The sequence below is a fragment of the Gopherus flavomarginatus genome, chromosome 2 (genome assembly GCF_025201925.1).
Source record: "Gopherus flavomarginatus isolate rGopFla2 chromosome 2, rGopFla2.mat.asm, whole genome shotgun sequence".
Lineage (NCBI taxonomy): Eukaryota > Metazoa > Chordata > Testudines > Testudinidae > Gopherus > Gopherus flavomarginatus.
Window position 1 is genome coordinate 119775188 of NC_066618.1, and position 20255 is coordinate 119795442.

The 20255-nt window shown below is 46.0% G+C and overlaps 1 protein-coding gene across 6 annotated transcripts in view; it reads right to left on the reverse strand.

Annotated features, from left to right (window-relative positions):
- The window catches only part of TEX10 (testis expressed 10), a 131182-nt gene that overhangs the window by 29783 nt on the left and 81144 nt on the right, over nucleotides 1-20255 (reverse strand). The window lies entirely within an intron of this gene.

Consider the following 20255-nt stretch of genomic DNA (forward strand, 5'->3'; position numbering starts at 1 on the left):
AATACCCTCTCAGCCTAAGTATACAAGTACAAATTAAAATCCTTTCAGCAAAATACAAATTTGAACTCCTTCCAGCCAAATACACATTTGCAAATAAAGAAAACAAACATAAGCCTAACTCGCCTTATCTACCTAGTACTTACTATTCTGGACATATAAGAGACTGTATCAGAGAGATTGGAGAGAAACCTGGTTGCACGTCTGGTCACTCTCAGAACCCAGAGAGAACAACCACCAAAAACTAACAGCACACACAAAAACTTCCCTCCCTCAAGATTTGAAAGTATCCTGTCCCCTGATTGGTCCTCTGGCCAGGTGACAGCCAGGCTTACTGATCTTGTTAACCCTTTACAGGCAAAAGAGACATGAAGTACTGTTGCTCTATTAACCCTTAACTATCTGTTTATGACAACCCCAAACCGCGCTTTGTATCCAGCATTTATAATGGTGTTAAATATATTAAAAAGTGTTTTTAATTTGTAAGGCGGGGGGGTCGCACTTGGAGGCTTGCTGTGTGAAAGGGGTCACCAGTACAAAAGCTTGAGAACTACTGATCTAAGAGTTCTGTCCTGCAAACATGTGTGCCTGTGAGCAATTTTATTCTTGTGAGTTAGTCCCACTGACTTCAGAGGGATTACCTCTATAAGTGAAGTTACTTAAGTGCATGTTGGTAGGATCAGGCCCTAAACAGGCAATATACACACTAAGGGGATGGAGAAGCACACAATTTTTATTTTTTAGTTTTATATTATTCATATTATTTGTATTCAATATACCATGTATTTTTGTTCAGCACTTCCCCAGTTTTTAACCATTGACATAAGTGAAAGACTTAAAATTAGGAAAGAGTTAATAATACAAATTACTATTCTATTCATTTTCTATTATTTTAAACCCTCCTCTTTTCTTCTTATCCCTTCCTTTCCTTCACTCCATTCGCAGGCCCTACAACCCAAACATTTCCTCCCCCATTTACCAGTGACCCATCAGACCTTTGACATGAAACCCACTTGGATTGTGGCAGCTCATCATTATTCCAATTCGTTTGAGCTATTCAGAACATCCAAAAAAGTTCCACTTCCACCCCTCAAAGGAAATTATGTACCACATAACTCCTTTCTGAAAGTCAGCATGTTATTTCAATCTTAATTATATTGCAGAGTTTTTCCTCTTCAGAGAAATAAAGATATGCACATCTTTCTCCCAACCCGATACACACATGTGAGCACACAGAGACTACACAAATAAGAAGAAAAAGCAGTGGACCAAATTCTTCACTGTCCACTAAGTGGAGTCACACCAGAAGAGAATTTAGCTCAATGTATTCTTTATACAAATGAAAACTAAAGTTGAACGCGGGACAGAATAAGGGAAGGAGAGAAATTATTTTATTATAAAACAGAATAAGTAACACAAAGACTTCAGGCACTAAACCAATAATTATTTTCAATTTATGGTAACATCCTTTTCAGATATTGGTAACTAAATGGGACAGGCTATAGCGCTCTTAATTCCCAAGATACTATGTGAGGTGACTGTGTTGCAAGCAGAACTCTATCCAGTATCACGTTTCTGCAGAGTGACGAAAATGAGAAATTTTCAGATGATGGGGCAGGCAATGAAGCTTGTCTTCTAAAGCTAAGCCAGCATCCCCCGGAGCACCGTACCTTACCAGACAATGTACTCTCTTGTCAGGTGCTGCTTCCTCTCTCTGAAGTAAACAGATTTGACAGGGCAATATTAACAGTGGTCTAAATTGTTGGAGAAGATGCTTATAACAAGAGATCTTATTGTAATGGCTTGGCTAAACTCACAGAGCCTGATATGAAAAACATTCCCAATTCAATTCCTCCAGAAAAAGCATCCACAGAGCAGAGTTTAAAAAACCAACAAAAACCAACCAACAAAAAAAGCCCACATCTAGACAGAAAGAGGGCACAGGATGAATGCAGTCTGCAGGAGCGTACTACTCAGAATGGCAATAAGAAGGAAAAGTGGCGGGGCTGAAATCACAATCCAATAAATTAGAAAAGGAGAACAGCAATGTGATTTACAGTTATAAATGACTGAAAAAAATATATGCAGAGTGTGACATACATTTACACAGTACATTGTGATGTACTTCTAAGGATTTAGAGTAGTTCTGAAACATTGTTAAGGTCCAATGTATATTAAAAATTAGTTCTAAGTAACCAACCATGGGTTAGGGGGCAAATGTAGAAAGGTTTCCTGGCCAGGGCCGGCTCCAGGTACCAGCATTCCAAGCTGGTGCTTGGGACGGCAATCTTCAAGGGGCGGCAGCCCCTGTTGTTTTGCCCCCAGCAGCATGCTGAATTGTCGCCGGGTACAGCGGGGGCAGTCCATGTGCCCTTAGGGCGCAAGGTGCGTTTCTGCGGTGGCAGCAATTCGGCAGCAGCTTCTATATTAAGCTGTCCATGGATGCTTCAGTTAAACATAGAAGCTGCAGCCGAATTGCCGCCATCGCAGAAATGCGCCTGCCACCCTAAGGGCACATGGACTGCCCCTGCCGTCCGCAGCTGCAATTTGGTGCGCTGCTTGGAGCGGTGAAAACCGTAGAGCCGTTCCTGTTCCTGGCCTGAGTGTATGACATATAAAGCCTAACTTAGAACATCTTGTTTTTTTTGGTTGTGAAAATGTTTTTTTCTAAGCTACTTATATCCAGAAACCACAGCTAAACTTACTCTCTCTCTCATGGCTGATGTACCACCTGGAGGAAGGCGAAATCACACCCAAAATGACAGCACTGTTCTAGTTCTTTTCTCAGAGCTCTCTCTATTAACAAAATTCAAAACCAAAACCAAAACCACCCAGAACAGACTCAGTGTCTCTCAGGATCTTGTGTGAGCCTTTCACTCATGGGGTTAACGGTCCTTAAAGCTCATCTTTCCAGGAGTTCCCAGCCCTACATAGCCAAGTTTTCCCCACAACTAGCTCCAGCTCCCTGCAAGTGTCTCTCTTTCAAGTCTTACACATGACGGATGTAGACAGCCCCACTTCTCACACGTCTTTTTCTGACCCTGGGTCTCTCCCTCTTCTCTCTTTCCTTATAGGCAGGAAGCCCCACACAATTGCCTAGATTCCTAAATTCATAACACATGATAGGAGCACGCATGTGACCTTCTATACTAAGGCTCCCCATTTAAAAGGACCCAAGGATCATAATAGATGTACTGGGATACATCAGTGCCAAAGCCCTGTTACAGTACAAAAAAAAACAAAAAACCAGCATTTATTTTCACTTACAAAAATGGAACAGTAGAACAAATATAAAGTATTTAACTACATTTTTAATAAGTGTTTTGTGTACTTTGAGGCTCCTACTATTACTTATTTCTTTGGCTTTCATAGCCACAGTAATTATTTTAAGGTAGAAGTGTCTATTTTTTGGATATTTTACATAAAAATGAGAGATTTATGTTAAAGTTGTTTCTTAAAGGGGCTAAAATAAAAATAAATTTTTATTTCTAATTCAAAACACCTGCCATGCCTCAGCAACATTTTCAATTCATGTTTCATCACATTGCTTAACTGAGAGTTTATACCAAGTTTTAAAAAACTATGCAGACAAGGCTGCATAGCAGGAACATAAGCAAACTCTGCTGTGGCAACATTCAGTGGTCACCGGTCAGTCAAGGACCTTTGCTTCGCAAGCTGATTAGCCGCCAGCATTGGAAATTTCAGTTACTGACTTTCTGATCAATCTGCAGCACAACAACTAACGACTAGGTCAGATGGTGATCTGCCAAATGAGAACAATCGCTAAACTCCAATTTTGAAATCTGGATTTGGAATGAGGTAAAACATAGAAATCAAGATTTTGCAATGATGTAAATCCAAAAGGTACACACCTTAAAATAGCGATGTAGTTTTCCCATCCTATGTTAAAGAGTCACTGAGACTCCATCACCCTTGCTACTCTCTTCTAGACCGTATGTGATTCTTTAATGCCCTCAATATTTTGGGTCTCATACAGTGAACATCCAACTATAGCCCTTTTTATGGTAATATGATCAATTTTGCTGCTTTTTGCTCCCTCAATAAGTTTAGTGACACCAGTATTCAGTTTCTGAACTACCACCACATATTACTTTTTAAAGTTTGTCAACATCAACTCCTGGATCCTTTTCTTGATCAATGTTTTCCACTTTGTGACCGTTTAAGGACTAGGCTGTTTCCATCTTTTAAAAGGTGGTCTCATCACTACACTTTTTTGTATTACATGTAAAGTACCTTATGCAATAAGTGTCTCTATTTTCTTCCACAATTTCTGGATTCAGTCTATTCACACTTTTGACAATGGATGGGTTCCCCAAAGTTGTGTCCTCTAAACGTACACTCTTTCTTGCCTACTCCTTCCCCCAGGTCATTAATATTCTATTTGGATAGGCGTGTCCAAACAGTGGCTTACAAGCCACATGCGGCTCTTTCACACTTAAAGTGTGACTTCCTGAGCTCTCCCATGCCCTGCCCATTCTCCACCTACCAGACTGGAGAGGGAGGGAGCTCGAGGATTCAGCCTCACGAGGGGGTGCACTGGGGCTTGGGGCTTCAGCACCGTGCAGAGTGGGGAGCTGCCACTCTGTGGGGCAGCCATGTCTTGTGGCACTCCAACTTCTGAAGATTACTGTACGTGGCTCAGAGGGTCAGTAAGTTTGGTCATCCCTGGTATAGGACAAATAAGACTACTACTCTGGAATCCAGACTTTAAGCAGAATTAAAAAGTGGTAGACTGCATTTTGTCTAAAATTTTCAGAGGCCACACAGTCAGACACTAAATTTATAGAACAACAATTATCACATGCGCATTGTTTCATTTGTTAAACTGCTCGTTTCTGTTATCACTATTTCACTTGACACTGACGGGTCAATTCATTTACAGAGTAGTGGAACAGTATTACTGACATGCACAGGACTATATGACAAGTTAAAATGAATGAAAACTGAAGTTCTTCTTGCTTTAAGCTCAAGAGCTTATTTAGGAATCTCATCAGTATTAGTCACAGGGGGACAATCTTAAATAATTGGCTTTAATAAGTGGCACCAGCCACTGTAAGTGTTAGTTGCTCAATAAAATGGGCTAAGCTTACTGCATTTATATTTAATCTCTCATGACCAAGTATGAAGATTAATCTAAACATTTACACAAAATGGCATATTTTTTTAAAAAACAGGCTTTTTTGTATGTTGTTCCTTAAAATTAATAACTAAATTGTTAAAAAAAAAACTTATTTGGTTTTGTATTTCTAGTATCCTAGGAGTATTTAAATAATCCTTCTATGTAGAAACATTACAAAATTAAGGGGACCAAAACAATTCCCAAAATGTGTTTTGTTATAAACAATTTAGAAGAGCAACCTTCCGGAAAGTACATCTATCCAATCTTCCACTTATTATTCATGACCACATGCAGCAAGCTAATGGTTATAACATAATGCAGTCTAGTTCACTACCCAACCCCCAAATTATCTTTTTTCTTTATACTAGTGAGCCTTAATTAGATGCGATAAGTTCTCTTGCTAATCTCTGGTATGTATATATTTAAACACTAGCTTCTTTTTTTCAGCTTATTTCTAATGAACATTCTGTCTCTCTGATTGCAACAAATGGATGCCCAGCACTGTAAGCTAGTATCAGAAAGGCAAGACCTCCTTGTACTGTATGAGCAAGATGTCCAAAGAGGTAAGGAGGATAAAAAGTGTCAGTCTGGGAGCACGTGTAATTCCATGGGCAAGTTAATGATAGACAGGTAAGGGAAGTGTCATCTGATGCATAAAAATCTATAGAATCGGAACTTCAATGGTATCACCCTCTCTGGCACAGCAGGGGGGTCTTATTGCTCCCCTCAATAGCTCCAGGTTCCCCAGTTGGTGGAAATGTTGATAATACAACATCACCAGAAATGGGTCAAGTTGGGTATCATTCGAAAGCCCTTTCTCCCACCAACACAATGATGCCAAACATGACAAACCTAGAACAAATATGTAATTATTTCAGAAAAATTTTACATAGCAATTTTTTAAATTATACTTTAATACAGGCATGTCAAACATGCATCCATCACAAAGTTAAATTATGACCCTCAATTGACAGTACTGTGTTATCAGTTAATGCTCATAACTAGGGCCCTACCAAATTCATGGCCATGAAAAACACGTCACAGACCATGAAATCTGGTCTTTTGTGAGCTTTTATCCTATAATATCCAGATTTCACGGGGGAGACCAGCGTTTCTCAAATTGGGGGTCCTGATCCAAAAGGGAGGTGCAGAGGGGGTCAAAGGTTATTTTAGAGGGGTTGTGGTATTGCCATCCTTACTTCTGTGCTGCCTTCAGAGCTGACTGCTTGGAGAGCGGCGGCTGTTGGCCAGATGCCCAGCTTTGAAGGCAATGCCCCGCCAGCAGCAGCACAGAAGGAAGATTGGCAATACCATACTATGGCATCCTTACTTTTGTGCGGCTGCTGACGCTGTCTTCACAGCTCGGCTTCCTGCCAGCAGCTACTGCTCTCCAACTGCCCAGCTCTGAGGGCAGTGCCACCACCAGCAGCAGTGAAGAAATAAGAACAGTACCGCAAACCCCCCTACAATAACTCTGCGAACCTCCATAACTCCTTTTTGAGTCAGGACCCCTACAATTACAGCAACCATGAAATTTCAGATTTATATATCTGAAATCATGAAATTTACAATTTTTTAAATCCTGTGACTCTGAAATTGACCAAAGTGGACAGTGAATTTAGTAGGACCCTACTCATAACATAACTGATTAATTTTTTTAATGTTTCAGATTACTTTAAATGGAAGGAGTGCTTCTAGTTGATATGGCAAAAAAATAAGTGGTTCAGTGGTATTGATTATTAGCTTTGTGTATTATGCCAAAAGAGTTCTAATGAGGCACTAGTTAAGATGTCAGCATCCAGCAAGAAATTACAGGAATCCATCTGCAAATGGTATGTACATAGTTAGATAACATACATTACATAACATAGTTAATTACAATCCCTAAGTAATTTATTGCAAAATCCCTGTTTTCACTTTGGTCTTCATCATTTTTAGACACCAACGGGGAGATGAAGTGTACTGACTAGTGGCTGAATCTTTGGAGAATATCACCATGGCAGACTTGATTAAACACAATGCTTGGAGGCACGTTATATGCTATAAGAAGTGCACCCATTACCTGAATTTTGCAAGGCTGGAGAGGAAGTACAATCAAACCTCGCAATAATGCGCCCCATTACAACACGAATTCGGATATAACACGATCATAAGTTGGCTCCCCTTTAAGGCCGTAATACTGTTCGTGTTTTGCCGGAATACTGTACTTTTTTTTACGACATTTATAAATAAACCGCGTTCTTCCGGTCTTATAGGATAAAGTGACTCATGGCCACTGCAGGCCCATTGCACTTAGTTCTCAGGTTGTACATGTGTATGATGTTTGCCTATGAACTTAATTTCCTATATTTTTAAAAATATTTTACTGTTATGAATACGCCAGTTCGCAAACGCAAGTCATTTTCTGCCCAAGAGAAATTGCAAGCCCTGGAGCAACTAAAGAAAGGAAAACAACAAACTCAGCTTGCTAGAGATCTAGGAATTATCAAGTCCACTCTGCAAGGGTGGAAAAAAGAAGAAAAGTTCCGTAGCCTACCCTGCGTTCTTGAAGAGGAAACTAGTTTACAGCGTAAAAAGGTCAAGTTTGCTAACGACGAAAGCCTAGATTCAGCATTGTACCGATGGTTTGTTCAGGCTCATTCAGAAGGAGTTCCCATTTCAGGCCCTATTCTGAAAGCTCAAGCAGAGAAATTTGATTGTCTTATCAATGGAAACGAATCCAAATTTAAAGCGAGTAACGGCTAGCTGGACAGAATCAAGAAAAGGCACACTATAAGCCAAGTTCTTATGTTTGGGGAAATCCACTCAGCTGATAAAGAGGCTGCCGATTCCTACCCAATTGGGCTTAAATAGTCGCTGAAGGAAGGTTGCTACACAGCCGATCAAGTTTACAACTGTGACGAGACTGTTTTATGCTTTCAAATGTTACCCAATCGCACCCACTCAAACAGGACCGATAGTCACAAACAAGAAGACTTTAAGCAGAGAAAGGACAGAGTCACTCTCTTGTTTTGCGTCAACAAGTCTCACAGCCACAAAGTCAGACCTCTGATGATTGGAAAAGTGAGGTCTCTCAGATGTTTTCATCATTTTATTATGAAGGCCCTTCCCTTTGAGTACACCAACAGCAAGAATGCACGAATAGCTCCTTATTTGAAGGCTGGTTCCATAAAACTTTTGTGCCAGCCGTTCGGGCTCATTTGCGAAAACTCAAGCAGGAGGAAAAAGCTCTCCTCCTACTGGATCACTGCCCTGCCCACCACCCAGTGGAAAATCTTGTCAGTCATGACGGCAAGATTAAAGTCTCTTATCTCCTGAAGTACTCTACATCAGAAATCCAGCCACTGGACCAAGGAATCATATTGCATTTAAGCAAAACTATCATCGCGAAATGATCAAGCAGATGGTAGCGGATAACAACTCCTCTGTCGACACATCACTGGCATCACTCAACTTGAAAAAAGTCTGTCACCTCAGTGGGAAAGCCTGGGATGCTATCACTGAACATTGCATCGAACAACACTGGATAAAGAGTTTTGGTCCAGCTTTTCTGTCATCTACACACGATGATGGTAATGACGATGAGCCTGAATTTACAAAATTCACTGAAGACAATGTACGTTTAGCCAAAGAAGCACTCAAGAATATGAGCACAGTCGTCATAATATCCTCAACTGGTTTTCAGCAAATGACATCTCCCCCATATATGAACACATCTCAGATGACAAAATTGTTGCAAATGTCAACAGGAAGAATAAAGCTTCACCACAAGACCCCGAAACCAGTGGCACTAATGACGACAATGATGATGGCAACTGAACTCCCTCACCAAAAGTGTCTGAGGCAGCAAAGCACCTAGAAGCCAGTTTGAGGTGGCTGGAAACTCAAGACGTGGACAGTGTCAAAATCCTCCAACTCGGAAGCATTCTTGACTTCACTAGAAGCCAACAGTCCGCAGCAAGTAAGCAGACCACACTAGACACCCTTTTAAAGAAGTGATGAAATTTAAAATTATGGAGTCATGCAACCAGATTGACTCTGACCTCTGTGAAATGATTAGTATAGTCGATTTCACATTTCTTTCATGTACAGGTAATTATATTACTACTTTTGTGTTAAAACATGCTGGGATAACTGTTGTTTTTTTACAAGACAAACTAACTGGCTTGAAATGGTAAATTTTCGTAACTCTGCTATAAAGCGACCCCAGATTTATCACAATTGAATTTTTTGGACCCCAATCATCATGATATAGCGGGATTTCATCAGGAAAAAATTGACGATATTGGGACAAGGTGCTAGCTGTGAGACTTGTCCTATACTAGGTCCCATGGCATGTGGTTTGAGAAGAATCCTTGGTTCTCCTGCAGTATGGCAGAAATGTGGAGGCATCCATTAAGCATAGTTTCAACATGTGAGACAGGTGAGAAACTATGAACCAGCCACACTTAGAGGTCAGCTGAATGGATACTTTGGCTCACGACTTGTATGACGCCTACAAAACCCAAAGAATTATTCAAAGCTCCGTCAATCTATGGGGTCCAATGAAAAGGAACAGACTAAAGCTGTGCTTAAATGCAAAGAAGAAAGTCAGAGTGAAGGTGGAAGAGACTATTACTGAGTAAACCACAAATAGGTCATTGTTGGTTCATCTCCTGATTGTGTCCAGATCCCAGTGCGATGTTAGTCTATGTGAAACTCTGGGAAAGTACAAATTCTCCATGGTATCATGATCAATGTTCGAATGCAGTGAAACAATGCATACATGCAATGCAAAAAGAAAACCAATGCACATCTTGCATGGTCTTCCTAAGCCAGAAAAAATGGTTACCCACCTTTTAGTAACTGTTGTTCTTCAAGATGTGTTATTCATGTCCATTCCAAGTAGGTGTGCGCGCCAGCCGGAAGATTTTCCCCTAGCAGCGTCCGTAGCGTCGGCCCTGACGCCCCCTGGAGTGGCGCCACTACGGCGCCCTATAAAGGGGCCCGCCAATCCTCCACCCCCTCAGTTCCTTCTTGCCGGCATTCCAACAGAGGGGCAGGGTGGGTATTGGAATGGACATGAACGACATATCTCGAAGAACAACAGTTACTAAAAGGTAGGTAACCGTTTTTTCTTCTTCGAGTGGTTGTTCATGTCCATTCCAAGCAGGTGACTCACAAGCCTGAACCTAGGTGGTGGGGTCGGAGTTCACTGCTGACTGGAGTACTGCACGACCGAAGGCTGCATCATCCCTAGCCTGGTGAGAGATAGCATAGTGCGACGTGAACGTGTGGATGGAGGACCATATGGCCGCTCTACAGATCTCCTGATTTGGGATCTGAGCCAGGAATGCCACAGAGGAGGCCTGCGCCATAGTGGAGTAGGCTGTGACCGGAGGAACAGGGGCCTTAGCTATGAGGTAGCATTCCCAGATGCAGGTCGCGATCCATGAAGAGATTCGCTGAGAGGAGACCGGGAGCCCTTTCATCCTATCCGCCACCACAATGAAGAGCTGAGTCCAGCGTCTGAACGGCTTGGTACACTCGATGTAAAAGACTAAGGCTCTGCGGACATCCAGGGAATGTAACCTCCGCTCCTCACTGGAAGAGTGTGGTTTCAGGTAAAACACCGGGAGAAAAATACCTTGTCCCATGTGGAACTGTGAGACGACCTTGCGGAAAAAAGCCATGTGAGGTCTAAGTTGGACCTTGTCCTTATAAAAGACAGCGTATGGGGGCTCGGTTGTTAGCGCCCTGAGCTCCAACACTCTCCTGGCCAAGGTGATCGCCACCAGGAAGGCGGTCTTATACGACAAGTACAACAGGGAGTACAAAGCCAGGGGCTCAAAGGGAGGTCCCGAGAGGGCGGAGAGGACCAGATTCAGGTCCCAGGCAGGAGCTGGCTGACGAACATGCGGAAATAGCCTGTCCATACCCTTGAGGAAACTTCCAACCAGCGGGTTCGCAAACACTGAGGTACCCCCCTCTCCCGGATGTAAAGTCAAGATGGCCACCAAGTTAACATGAATCGAGGACAGGGAGAGGCCCAGTTGCTGAGGTGGAGCAAACAGTCTAGGATAATAGGGATTGGGACCCCCAGTGGATTGTGACCTCGCTGACCCGACCATATGGAGAAGCGCTTCCATTTGGCCAGGTAGGTGGCCCTGGTTGATGGTTTCCTACTACCGAGCAGCATTTGTCTGACCTGCTGGGAGCACTGCATCTCCACCGGGTTCAGCTATGGAGCATCCAGGCTGTGAGGTGGAGAGATTCCAGGTTCGGGTGGTGGAGGGAGCCACGGTCCTGCGTGATCAGGTCCGGAAGGAGGGGTAGCGTTAGGGGCGCCTGAACGGACATGTGTAGGAGTGACGTGTAACAATGTTGGCGCGGCCACACCGGAGATATTAGGATTACTCGTGCGTGGTCCTGCGGATCTTCAAAAGCACCCTGTGTATCAGGGGGATCGGAGGAAAGGCGTAGAGCAGACCAACCCCCCAAGACTGGAGGAAGGCGTCCAACAGAGACCCCGGACTGTGGCCCAGGAGGGAGCAGAACCGTCGGCAATTCCTGTTTTCCCTCAAGGCGAACAGGTCTAACTGGGGAAAGCCCCAGAGCTGGAAGATTGAGTGTACCACATCCCGTTGGAGGGACCACTCGTGACCCCGGAACGAGCGGCTGAGGGTGTCCGCCAGGCCGTTCTGCTCCCCTGGAAGGTAGAACGCTATCAAGTGGGTAGCATTCTGGACGCAGAAATCCCACAATGCGAGGGCTTCCCTGCACAGGGGAGAGGAGCGTGCACCCCCGTTTGTTGATATAAAAAATACTGTCAATGTGTTGTCCGAGAGGATTGAAACACATCTGCCGGCCAGGTAGGACCGGAAGGTCAAACAAGCCAGGCGAACCGCTCTCAGCTCCCTGACATTGATATGCAACTCGAGGTCCTCCAGCGACCACAAGCCCTGCGTCCTGAGATTCTCCAGGTGCGCTCCCCAACCCCAATCTGAAGCATCTGTTACCAGAGAGAGGGAACGTTGGGGGCGGCGAAGGGGATGCTCATGCACACTTTCTGCAGGTAGAGCCACCACCATAGCGAGATCAGCACCAAGTGGGGAATGGACACCACTGAGTCCAAGGGGTCCCTGGCCAGGCGGTATACTGTTGCTAACCAGGACTGTAGTGGGCGAAGCCGGAGTCTGGCATGGTTTACCACATAAGTGCACGCCGCCATGTGACCCAACAGCCGGAGACAGATCCGCGCTGTGGTAATCGGGGCGCGTTGCAGTCCGAGGATGAGCTCGGAAATTGCGTGGAACCTGGATTCCGGAAGGTACGCTCTGGTGTGGGTGGAGTCCAGAACCGCCCCATGAACTCTATTCGTTGCGTAGGAGACAGGGTGCACGTGGCTTCGTTCAAGAGGAGGCTGAGATTGAGAAAGATCCGCCAGTTGAACAACACGTGAGCCTCCACTTGCTCCTTGGTGTGGCCCTTTATGAGCCAATCGTCCAGGTAGGGGAATACCTGGATGCCCCGCCTGCGCAGGAAGGCCGCCACAACTGCCATGCACTTCATAAAGACCCTTGGCGCGGCTGACAGGCCAAACAGGAGCACCGTGAACTGCAGACGGGCGTCGGCCACAACGAAACTGAGGTACCGACGGCGTCGGGGAATTATGGCGATGTGGAAATAAGCGTCCTTTAAGTCGAAGGCAGTGTACCAATCTCCTGGATCCAGGGAGGGAATGATCGAGGACAGGGAGACCATGTGGAACTTGAGCCTTTGTACAAACTTGTTCAGTCGCCGCAAGTCCAGGATGGGTCTCAGGCCCCCTTTCGCCTTCGGTATTAGGAAATACTGGGAGTAGAAGCCTTTGCCCCTGAGCTCCTGAGGGACTTCGTTCCTTCATCGTCCCTGCCTCCATGAGGGATTTCACTTCTTGAATTAGAAGTTGCTCGTGAGACGGGTCCCTGAAGAGGGACGGGGAGGGGGGTTGGTGGGGCAGGAGGCAGGAAAACTGGATAGAATATCCCCTCTCTACCGTGCGGAGCACCCAGCTGTCCAACGTGATTCGGGACCAGGCACGGTAGAAGGGGGACAGACGTCACCCAAAGGTAGGGGTAGAAGGATCCAGAGTCTCGATAGGTAGGTGGCCCTCGACCGTACCATCAAACAGGGGGCCTAGGCCCCAACGACGGTCTCGATTGACCGGACGCCTGGCCAGGAGTGGCGTTGGTGACACCTCCTGCCATTTCTGCCCCGCCTGCGCCCTAGCTCCTAGCGAGTCTGAGGTTGGTAGGGGCGTGGGGCCGATGCAGCCTAAACTGCCTGTGCTGGGTCACGGGGGTATGCAAGCCCAGCAAGCAAAGTGTGGCCCTCGAGTCCTTTAGGCTATGGAGACACTTGTCCGTTTTTTCTGAAAACAGCATCTGCCCCTAGAAGGGGAGGTCCTGAATGGTCTTCTGGACCTCACGGGGAAGGCCTGAGACCTGAAGCCAGGCTCCTCACCTCATGACCAGGCCCGTGGCCAGGGTGCGCGAGGCTGAATCCGCCGCATCTAGGGCCGCCTGGAGAGAGGCTCGGGAGGTCAGTTTCCCCTCCTCCACCAGGGCCGAAAGCTCTGACCTCGAGTCCTGGGGAAGGAGCTCCGTAAACTTCGACATGGCTGAACATGTGTTATGACCATATCGGCTTACGATCGCCTGTTGGTTGGCAATACGGAGTTGTAGGCCTGCCATAGAGTACACCTTTCTACCAAAGAGGTCGAGTCCTTTGGCGACCCTGTTCTTTGGGGTTGACCCCTGAAACCCTTGACACTCCCGTTGGTTGGCTGCATCCACCACCAGGGAGTCTGGGGGAGGGGGGTTGAGTGTACAAGTGTTCGTGCCCCTTAGAGGAGACGAAATAACACCGTTCCGTTCTCTTGACAGTAGGGGCCAGCGAGGCTGGCGTTTGCCATAAGGTGCGGGACGTATCCACTATGATCTTGATCAATGGAAGAGCCACCCTGGATGGCTCTGAGGGAGCCAGGATGTCTACTACCGGATCCACGTCCACCTCGATTTCCTCAGCCTGGATTGCGAGGCTCTGAGCTGCTCACCGGAGCAGTTGTTGGAGGATCCGAGTGTCCTCCAGGGCCAGTGCCACAGCCGTGCCCGAGACCGCTTCGTCTGGGAAGGAAGACGAGGAAATTACTTGGATCGGCCCTTCCTCAGGTGCATGTAGCCCTTCGGGGTCCTGCGGCACACGGTACTGTGGTTGCAGGGCCGGTTCTGATTCTGAATGCGGCACCGTGACCGGTACCGGGGTCGCCAGTGAGCGGCTTGTCGTATTGGGCGGTGCCTGTTGAGCCCGAACTGTAGTCGCTGCCGGTGCCGCTGCCTGGCTAGGGGGTGCTGAACTTGGATATGGCACACCCCTGCCCGGCGACGGTGTTGGTGGAGGAGGCAACTGCGCCAGGGCCACCGACGCCAAGGAGACCGAGGCCGACCTTGATCAAGGACCAAATGCCTGGCCTACCGACTGGTGGTAGGCCCAGGGGGTCCAAAACGGCCACTGTGAGGGCGGATGCCATTGCTGATGCTACTGTGGGTAACACTGGTGGCTCACTCCCGAAACCGATCTCCTGCTCCGAGACTGGCTGGAGCAGTAGGAGTCTGCCTCTGAGTCTGAAGTTTCTGAGTAAGAGGACTGGGGGGAGCAGCACCCCGTGCCGTTGGAGAGCTGAGGTGGCAGGGAGCCTCCTATCTGGTCCGGTGCCACCTTAGCAGCGCGGGGCGGGGAGGGAGGTGATAGCATGGCCGGCTCGCCTCCTGATTGTACTGGGGGGACGGGACGGGGTAGGCAACTCCCAACTACGGTGCGGGGAGGCCGGCGCCAGGAGTCCCATCAAGTCTGAGGCCACCTCGAATGCCTCCGGTGTCGAGGGGAGGCGCAAGTCTCCGCTAAGGTCCGGGGATCTAGGCCGGTCCGGACTCAACCGCCCTCTCTGCAGTGCAGGAGTTGATGGAGCAGCTGAGGGCTGTAGCCCAGCCTGTCTGCTTGTACCCACGGACGACATCAGCCTCTGGGGGTCCTGGTGGGGTGACCATTCCCTCACCGGCTTCCTCTTCTTAGCGGGCAGCGGAGACGGTGAGCGGTGCCACACTGAGGCCGACTTCCTATAATCCGACTCTGTTCGGTGCCAGGTTTTAGATGACTTGGACTGGGCCCTAAGTCTTGATGCCGGTGCCGGGGCGCTTTGCACCGAGGAAGATGTGTTGGGCACCGCCTCGGCCGGTTCCGGGTCCGAGGGTGGCCGCAGGGCAGCCTCCATCAGGAGAACTAAGTCTTTGAGCTCTGTTTTTGAGAGTTCTCGGACGGAAGCCCCTACAGATAGAACACCGGGTCCCTTTGGTGGCCCTCTCCGAGGCACCTCAAACAAGTGGAGTGCGGGTCACTCTTGGGCATGAATTTCCCGCAGTCCTTGCAGAGTTTAAACCCAGGGGACCCAGGCATGCCCCAGCAGGTGACGAAAACGTGGGGGGGACCCCGCAACTACCAAAAATTATGTACAAATGACCTAAGTATACTAACTATATACATGGCCTATACACGAGGATACGACACTGCTAATTTGCTATGCACAAGAGAAGTTCCAGCTAGCCGTCACCAGCGGTAAGAAGGAATTGAGAGGATAGAGGGTCGGCGGGCCCCTTTATAGGGCGCTGTAGTGGCGCCACTCCAGGGGGCGCCAGGGCCGACCCTACAAACGCTGCTAAGGGAAAATCTTCCGGCTGGCATGCACGCGGCGCGCGCACACACCTGCTTGGAATGGACATGAACAACCACTCCAAGAAGAACCTATGATGATATGACCAGCAAAGGCCTTTTAGCATAGTAATCACAGATAGTACAATTGAGGTACAAGTTCTCAGAAAACCAGAAACTATTAACACCTGCCAAGGTTTGGTTGTATTACATTAGGAGGCTACAGAGAAAATACCGGACCTATGACCAAGTCCGCCTCGTGTCTGATACATACACAGAGGAATCAATTGAAAATATTACCAGAAAGAAGAGATTCCATGGTATTGCACCTGTCCAATTAATAACCACAGAGTGCACGTACATCCCCAGTGTCCCAATGAAGAAGCTAGTGTCTCATATTTGCAAAAAGGACAAGTTGACTGTATGCTCTGCAGCAAAAATATTCCAGCATGCAAAGGATTGCTCAAAGAATTTAGTTGTCACATGACGTAATGAATGCCACCTCACTCTGTTCAGTGGAATTTCTTCATAGTTCCTATAATGAGTCTGATACAAATTATCTTGCATGCCATCAATGCCATAGAGAAAGGTGCTATTAAACTAAGACTTCTTGTACAAGACACAGATGTTCTAGTGCTCTCTGTGAGATGCAACCACAAGGTTCTATTTTTGTGCTTGCTCCTGGGGAACAACCATTGAACATCCCTCAGGATGTGTTCCTATCACTCAAACCATTAAAAGCCACCACACTGCAAGGTTTACATGCCTTTTCAGGATGTGACATTACCAGAAGGCTGGCTAGAAAGACCAAATTATCTTACTGGAAGGTATTTGATTCAGCCTCCAAAGACTGTCTCCTCACTCTGAAGGTGCTCAGAATGGCTGACACAGTCACTAAAGGAAGCCATAAATGCACTGGAGGCATTCACAAGCTTAGTTTACCATTTGAAGAACATTATGACATTTGCAGAGATACACTGACGTCTGTATTCTTGATAGCACACATAAATGCAGCCTGCGTCAGTAGCAGTTTTTCCGTCAGTCTGCCTGCTTTTGGGAAAACAAATTATCAAGCAATAGAATGGGGATGATCAAGCACATCCAAAAAAACGCCTTCCCCTATCAAGCATGGATGGGTCTTGGAGGATGGACTGATCACACCAGTTATGCGTGAAATACCATGTGCTCCCAAATCAACCCAGTTAAACAAATGTTCATGTGCAAAGACAAGATGCTCACCGTGCTGCAAATATTCAGTCAGCAGCCTGCCTTGTATGGAGATGACAGTGATGATGGATTTGATGAATATGTTTTCAGTCGTATATAGCTCAACATAGCATGATCTCCTGTGATTTATTTACAGGAAGAGTATACCTTGGTAATGACTGGTACTGGAGCACACAGAATGATCTTGTCCCTATGGATGGAATAAGACGACTTGTGCCAATAGTAGATGTATTTCAGAGACTTCTTGACAACGTTACTACAGCCAGATCAGAGGCCATCCAATGGAAGAATTGTGAAATCCCAAGTAAGGAAGAAAGGTCAAACTGCTGGTTCACATCTACATGCTGTTGTGAGGAACTCTGATATCTTCATGGTGATTTACCATCTTAGTTAGGGCTTGTGGCTCAAAACTCTGACTCACGTAATTCTGTACCAGGAGTGGACCCAGTGATAGGAGATCCTGTCTGCTGGAAAGATGGAGCAGAGACCTCTGTGACAGGTCCAGCAGGTACCTACCAAGAATATCTTTGGCAATTTCAGCCATAGGATAAAATAAGTCACTTCCTCCTTTTTCATCTTTGGAAGTAGTGGAAGTAGGGGAGGAAGTACACAGAAAAGCTGACAGCAGTCTGCAATACAGAATGTCTATTTCCCTGTAATCACTAGTCTACTTCCTTCTGATGCTCCAGGCTGAGACTTTACCCCTGGAGCAAGAGAAGTTCTTCTCTGGTACCTCTGTGGTATTATTGTAGGCTTTGCTGTAGTAGAAAGTGAATCCTCTCTTCTTATCCATGTTAGCCACCACCTTATTAATCTTCTTCCCAGCAAGATTTCCCCAATGAATCTGACACACAGGATTTGTTTAGATTAATTATCTGCTGTCTGCTATACTTGGTTTCCTGCCACTGAATTTTCTGCCAAACACATAGAATGCACGAATCCATCCACTACAGACTCACTAACCAGAGAGATTTTCTTTTGCTTTGACTTTAGCTCATCATGGTTCTGTCAGCTGCAGCTTTACAGGTCACTGAATCAAGACATCATGGCCCTAGTGAAACATGATTGCTAGTGAGCTATGATGAACTGAAGATAAAGTTTTGAATGATCATTTGAGGGTACCTCAATTTTTCTATCTGCAGGGTCTCTGGGGAAAAGTCCAATACCACAGTAAAAACCACACCAAAACTATTGCACTAAGCTTGGGGAACATAAAGAGGGAATATTTAAGATCCAAGACCATATAAAATATTTCATGGCTTTCCAATTCAAACATTTTCTCTTATCAGGGTTCTCTTATTCTCCCTTGGTGGAGGAGTGAAAATTCAGCTCTGGTTTTGGAGGGAAGGTATTTTCCCTTGTCTTTAGCCTGCTTCTCCTTTGTAACTGGCTGGACCCCAATGGTGACCACTACCTTTCTCCCCAAGCTCTCAAGCATGTCTGTAAGGAAAAACCTCTTATTTCTCCAGCTAAGAGTTATAACCTGAAACATACGCTTCCCCTTCCTTGGGGAAGATGACAGAAAAAGATGAGACTCTGGAATGTCTTTTCACTCTACTTTGGTTTTTATGGTATTTGGGGATTTTTGTACCTGTCTGGGAATAATTTATACTTCCTAGACAGTGCTTGTTTACAGGATTTAGCCCTTATAGGGGACCTCAAGTCTCTGTCTGACATGCAAATTAGAGAGGAAATGCAGAGGGGCACTATAGTGAACCGGTGTGGGTCCCCACAGCCCCAGAGAGAGACGAGCCCCTCCGGACACTACGTCAGGTCTGAGGGCCCAAGCACCTGACTCACCATTGACCTGACCTGACCCAGGGCCTGGACTGACGACTAACTGTGTTGTTTCTGCCCTCACAAAGGCCGCGGAGGAAGACTCCTGCAGCAGAACTAATTCTCTGCTAGACCTCCTCCCAAACTTAGTCAGAGAGGGGGTCCCTGCCACCCCAGAGAGAGACGAGCCCTAGCTAACCTCATTATAGGCACTCCTGAGCCCAAATATTCTTTGTGAGAAGAATAAGTCGGAGAAGATACTCACCTTCTTGCTAAGGGACCATTATCCATTTGAGAACCTGAGAAAGAACTTGGAGCTGTCCATCAAGAAGTGTCTGAGACCCAGGAATCTGGGTGAATTTCAGACTTTACTCAAATATGATAGCTCAGCCTGCTAGGTCCCAGACCTTGAGGAACAGTGAACTGCCCTAGCTGAGTTGTCTTGACCAACATGAGAGATACAAAGGCCACAACAAGCTATGGACAATCAAAGAAAACACCTCAACCTTGCTGAGCAAGGGTTCATGGTCTGGAAGCAATTGTGACAGAATTCCTTTTCTGGGTCTTCTGAGATAGTATCCTGGAAGATGGAGCACTTTCTTTGACAGCTATGCCGGGCTTGTGGAGGGAAAGCAAAAGGACGTTGGCAAGTAGGATGGAATTTTCAAAAAGTGCCTAAGAAAGTCAGAAGCACAAGTCCCACTGACTTTCACTGAGGTATGTATGTCTTTTAGGCACTCTTTTAGGCATTTTTTTATCACCACCCCTAAAATCCACTCAGGAAAGCATCCAACTCCAGGAACAAGCCTCCTGTGCTGTGTCAGGTTTTTTCCTTAAATTTTTCAATGGAGGAAAACTGCCCAGAAAAAGACAGAAAATTAAAAATTACAGCTGAAGAGCTGAGCTGCTGCTCTGTTCAGCTGACTGGAGAGAGAGCACCCAGGGAACAGATTATGTCTGGTGTGTAGTCAATGCACCAGATTCCTTGTGGACAAGTTTCAGCTAACTCCAGTATATACTGAAGGAGAGGCGCAATCCAAACATATCTCTGACCAGGGGAGAGGTAAGCATCCAGAAAAGGAAGACTAGAATAAAAAAAAGTATGAAAACTTAAGATAGTAACACTATTATTTCTAGTCTAGTAAATTTTTTGTATGTGCAAATAATATGCATACTTAAACAGACTTCTATATAAATACACATATACAGACAGATCTAGAATATCAGTGTTCTACCAAGGTAAATATTGTCACCAATAAGACTATGAATTACACTGTAGGTTTAATTACACTGTAGGTCTGATTACAGCAAACAGAACAGTCTAAAATATGTCTGCTCTCTTTAAAAAAAGATTACTTGAAAGACTACATAAACAATTCTAAATTCCTAA